Genomic DNA, 5,845 nt, shown 5'->3' with positions numbered 1-5,845 from the left:
AGTCAAAATTGGCCCCTGCAGGGATGCTGGAACTCAGGTGGGTGCAGCAACCCTGTGGCAGATGCTTGGGTGGTCACCACAGGCTCTGCAGGGAAAAACGGAGTTCACGGGGGATCAGGGCTGGGAGTTGCTCCTTGTCCCTCACTCAGTCCTGCTCCATCAACAGTGCAGGAAGGGGCTTCAGCTGCTGGGCTGTTGAGAGGTGGTCTCTCTGGTGGTCTCATGGTGATCCAGGTGTGCCACGCTGGGATGTCTGGGAGATCAGAGACCCCTTTGGTATCTGAACCCTGAAACGTTCATGACCGCTGTGCCTACGGTGGTAGCTGTAGGGTTTTTTTTGAAAGATAAGAGCCCTCTGTACTGATCCCTAGATAGAATCTGCAGGGAAGAGACCACCTTTGTCCCCCTCCTGCAGTGCTGGGGCAGAAACACCAAAGAGGCAAAGAAATGTGAGCTGCTTCTGCCTGGAGAAGGGGGGCTTGGACTACTCCCCCTGGTCATGTTTAACACCCCCAGGGCTGATTGCCTGACTCTCAGCGTGGGCAACAGAGGCTTCGGTGAGCCATAAAAGATGGTCCAACTACCTCTGAAAGAGCATCTCAGCAGGGCCCAGTGGCGGCTGCACCTACCTGAGATAAGCAGCTCAGCAGAGAACGTCTTCTGCCAACTGCTCAAGATCACAGGCACTTCCCAGCGCCCACTGGGCTGTCACTCACTGTCCTCAGAGGACTGCAAAGGGCAGAGGCCACCATTAGTGTGTGACCCTGCCTCTGAACAGGCTCCCCATCTGCCTGTTTATACAAGGAGGGAGATCAGACAGTCGCCGTATGGGGGCCTCTGCTGATGGGATCCAGCCGCAATTTGTCTGTTTGATGAGGAACAGGGAAAGATGAGTGGTTCCCAAATGATGGTCATGGCTCCTGTTGGATAAGTCAGGCAAGGGGGAGAAAGTGTGCAAGAGCTGTTTTCCTGCCTGCCTGCTCGCCTGCCTGCTGCGTATTTGAGAATTGACTTTTCTGACCATTGCCTCCCCCTCCGTTTCTCTCCTCAGGCCATGGCATTTTTGCTGACGGACCTGCTGAGCTGCAAAAAAAAATGAAGACATCTGCCGGCCATGAGGAGCAAGCTGCACCTCTGAGGTCCCTCCCGGGTGACTGGTTTGGAGCACATTGGTCCTGCCTGTCTCCAGTTGTTGCATGACAAAGGGTGTGCCCTGTCCTGGGATAAATGTGCCCTGTGGGGGTGAGTCAGGATCCCTCTCTCCATCCCAGTCTGCCCAGTTCACCACTGCTCCCACATCAGTAACAAGGATCCTCACTCAAGGCAACAAAATGAGCTGCAAGAGACCCTTTGGCCACCCAACAAGGCATATCGTTTCTCAACTGCCCCTTGCGATCCAACCCGCGTTGGGATCCATTCTGGGGTCCTGCTCTGACCTTTATGTCCCCCCCAACCCGCCTCTGGCCAGCAGCCACCTCTTGTTCTTTTCTTGCTATTTTTTCAAAGTTTCAGGAGCTAATTGCCAAGAACACAACGTCCAGTGTCACAACCTCACTGCCGAGCTCTCCCCATTCCCAGCAAAGTATTTCCTGCTGGATTTGTTTGTCACTGGGCACATAGGGACACTGGTGCTTGGAGGGGAAAGCTATGCAGGCAGCCAGAGCTTTGGCATCGCTTGGGCACATGTGCCTCAGGGAGGTCAGAGCTGGGCAGAGTGGCTCTCGCAAAGGAGGAATTGGCAGGACGCTTGGCATGGGTGCCCTGTGATGTGGATTGAGGGTGGTCGAGATTGCCTCCAGGTGGATCTCAGTGCTCTGCTCTTGTGTTCGGGGGTGGTGGGAAGCACAACGTGGCAGGGCTGAGCTGGAAAACTTGGAGTTCAAGGCGCGCTTGTGCCCTGCCAGGCTGCAGAGGAAAGAAGGGGCATTCACACAGACGTGGCAAGGAAGTGGTGGGGACCTTAGGGGACCAGTCTGGTAGCTCCACCTGCTCTGATTTAGCAGCAAACGTAAACCTGGCAAGGGGCAGCGGGGTGCTCTCAGGGCCGTCTGTTCAACGGCTGGGGTCCTTTGCTTGCATGAGCAACCTAGCCTGGGAGGAAGGACACCTGCAACTCAGAAAATCTGGTCTTTGGACCCACGGTCCTCAAATGGCTTTAGGGAAAGGCATCCTCTGCCCGATCCCTCTTCACAAACATGCTAATCCTCCTCTCCCGTCCCCTTTGTTCTCCTGTTTTGCAGAGAGTTCCAGCGGCTCAGGGCAGGGCTGTCTTTTGTTAGACATGCACAGAGCTCAGCGATGCTCTGGTCTGGAACAGGGGCAGCATAAATCCGATGGATTATGGTAGGAAATGCCACAGTGATGAAAAACCCTATAGGAACAGGAAGAAAAGAAAGGGCCCCGTTTAGGGAGAAAAAAAAACCCCAACCACAACCACCCTGCTGCTGCTGCCTGGTTACAAGTGATTCCTAAAATCGCTGCCTCTGGAAGAGGCTGGTATATTTCCTGACTTTTTTGCCTGCTGTTTTGGAGGGGGTGTTTTCCTTTGTGTTTTCAGCTGTTTGGAATTACAGCTCCTGCCCCTGCGGGCAGTCCCTGCTCCCATGGCGAGCTCTGTGTGAGGGGGCCTCCTCAGGGACAAAAAGCCACTTTCTGGGTAGGTGCCTCAGTTTCCCTATTGTTGAAAATACCCCTCTGGGCACAAGGTGCAGACACGCCCTGGGAAGTTTTCAAGAAGGGAAGGCTGGAATTATGCACATGTTTTAAAAGGGTTTCTTACTGGAAATTGCAGTGCCAGAATCATCGGTTTTCTCCTGAAGGCAAATGGGTGGGCAGCAGAATCCAGCAGGCGCCGTTTGTGGTGTTGGTGGGTGTTGCTATAGGATCACGAGCCCTTTCTTCTCTCACATGGGGCAAAAGGGACCTGCTGCGGACCTGACTCAGGTGGAAATGTTCCAATTCAAAAATCCTGAGGAATATTTTCTCTGTACTGGGATGAGGTTATAGGCAGGAACAGATTGTCACCACTGTTTATCAAGGAGGCCTTGAACTCATTGAGGTGTGGGCAATGGATGGCATGATAGAGGGAAGACCAAGGCCCTGCTCCAGTTTGTGTTTATGGCCTCAAAGCAAAATTTTTTTTCAGGAGCAAAAGCTGAACCTGCCACTGCTGAATTATTCTTTTCCATAACTTCATCTTGTTACTGATAGCTTCAGTCTTTGTTATAGTAGAAGGTGCTGCAAGGTGCTATTTGACATGGCCTTTGTGTCATCTGGAGGGATTTTTTTTCTACAAAAGCACTATTGGATATAATAAGTAGTGTTAAATGGGCTAATGAAAGGGGACTATGTCTTTGCCTTGGAAGAAGTCCAAAGCAAAGCAGTGGGAATGACCTGAAGTCCAGTGAACATGACCCACCAGGACAGACCAGGAGAACAAGTCTTGTTTAATCTAGAGAAGAGATGACTGAAGGCAGAGCTGATATCAGGTGCAGAGATATATGTGTCAGCTTCCCTGGGAATGGTACAAGGTGGGTTCATCTCGCAGGGCTTAGTTCATTAATACAAGTCTGTACTAAATCACCAGCTCAGTTCGCGGTGGTCCCAGTGTAGAGACTTCCTTTGGGTAAGAGGAATCTTATTGCTTGTGTCTTCTTTTAGGGCAGGGATGTGCAATCAGCATCGCTGCCCAGAGTTAGAGCCACAGCAGCAGCTGGGGCAGCCAGTGGGGTGCCCCACGGTGCTGGAGCCGCAGGTTAATCCCATGGCTGTAGCACAACCTAAGTGGCACCTTCTTTTGGGCAAATTCTGCTGGCTTCTTTAAAGCAAAAATCTGGCCTGCTGTGGTTGCTAAACTGGGCTCTGCTTCTTTGGGTGTCTTTCCATTTTCCAAGAAAAATAAACCGCAGGGTCTGTATTTTTAGATATGCCATCTGATCACAGCTAGTCATATATCAGTCCCAATACTGTGAGTCAAGATGCTGAGCTCCACTGCTGAATTCCCTTGGGCAAGAACTAGTGGTTTGAGCCATCCTGAGTGTATTAATAAATCAGTGCGTTTAAAATAATCGTGCACTTTCCTAGGTAAGCTGCTCATGAGGAATCATGCCATTGGGATTTATTACTGCTGGTGTCTTTGCTCTGATTGTCTGGGTGAACTTAATACTGTTGTGAGTGGGGGATGAACAGCCCTGGTATGAGACAGACCTAATCTCGGCAGGGGCCGGAGGCAGCACGACTCCCTTTCCTTTCCCTCTCCCACCACTGACTCTGATTCCTGACATCTGCCCCTTGCTATTTCAGTCCTGGGTATCCTCCGAGGCAGCTGCTAGTCAGAGAGAACTTTATGGTGGCTTCCCGCAACGGCGGGATGTGACAACTCATCTCTCTTTGTGCTGCTGAATCTGCATCGGTGAGACATAGGTTGGAAACGCACAGGCACTTCTCCCAACATTCCCAAACACCTTTGTGGGTGCTGAGAAAAGGGGTAGCTTGGGGGACAGTGTGTTTCCCTGGGCTGTACCTTATCTGACCCTACCCTGCTCCATCCAACCCTGTGCCATCCAACCCTGTGCCATCCAACCCTGCTCCACAACTCAGCCATGGACCCCTTTGGAAAATATCTGCTCAACCTACCTTGCACAGCAGTCCACAAATATGGAGTTCTTGGTGTATTATAAATCTCTGTCCCTCACTGGCTCTCTCCAGCCTTCATGAGTCTGTGTCTCTAACACCAGTGCAGCGCAGAGACAATTTTCTCTGTGTTTGAACAAAGCAGCAGGAAGCCTTGAGGCTGGCACGTGAAAAATGGGCTAGCTTGTTCCTGAAAGTTTATGTGTTGAGCTACTTCATCACTCTAATGACAATCAATTTATCCACATCATTGGTAGCTGGAGACAGCATAACACGGCTTGGCAGCCTGGATTTTTCTCAGAGATGTATTGCTTGGCATATTCAACCAGGACAAAAGGAGCCAGCCTGGCTGCTGGTGGACGGCGACTCTGCGAGTGCCAAGCAGGTGAAACCTGGCATGACAACCTGCCTTTCTCTCTCCATCCTGCCAGAAGAGGACCTTCAGGGTGAGGATGAGATTGCACCTGGCTTAATGTCCCGTTAATAAACCTGCTAATGCATTGGTCTCCCTGCTGAGGTGGGTAATGACGAGTCAGGCCGTGCTCTACGTGTTCAGTTTGCACGGCCGGTCAGATGGCTCCTGGAGATGGGGCAGCCCAGCAGGATGGTGCTCGTGTACCCCATGGAGCTGAGGCTCTGGTTGCACAGTACAGGATCTGGTTGTACAGTACTGGCTCTGCATGGCAGCGGTCTGTGCCCACCTCTCTGCTGTGTAAGCCATCCACCAGCAATCTCCTGCCCTCTGCACCTGAATGCTAGAAACACCTTTTTTGTGTTGTACAAGAAGTTGGTCACTCTGCTGAGCTTGCCTCGGTGTCCTCTCCTGCTGTGCCCAGGTACCCACTTTACTACATCCTTCTGGGTACCTGCTTTACTATGTCCTTCTGGGTTTGTCACTCTGAGGGGACCCTGGTGGTTTACAAACACCTGCAGTGGTCTCTGTGTGGGTTGGCGTGCTCTGAGCTCAGTGCCATTTCACCTTGCTAAGGCCCACCTGCGGCTAACGAGCTACTCTAATGTAGGTCTTTGCAGCTGTTTGTAGCTCTGGATAAAACAGAATTTGGGCAAACCTCCACAGCATCCCCAACCTCATCCGTGAGGCCAGAGCCTACTTGTGATAGCTTCACTATGGGGCAGTTCCCCAAAGAGAACCAAATCCATCTCTCCAGGTGTCCCATAGAGAGGGCTGACAACCTCAGTGCATGCTGTCTAC

The sequence above is a fragment of the Charadrius vociferus genome, unplaced genomic scaffold (assembly GCF_000708025.1).
Source record: "Charadrius vociferus isolate BGI_N301 unplaced genomic scaffold, ASM70802v2 scaffold276, whole genome shotgun sequence".
In the NCBI taxonomy this organism is placed as follows: domain Eukaryota; kingdom Metazoa; phylum Chordata; class Aves; order Charadriiformes; family Charadriidae; genus Charadrius; species Charadrius vociferus.
The sequence above is the reverse complement of the archived record's forward strand: the minus strand, read 5'-3'. Positions refer to the sequence as shown.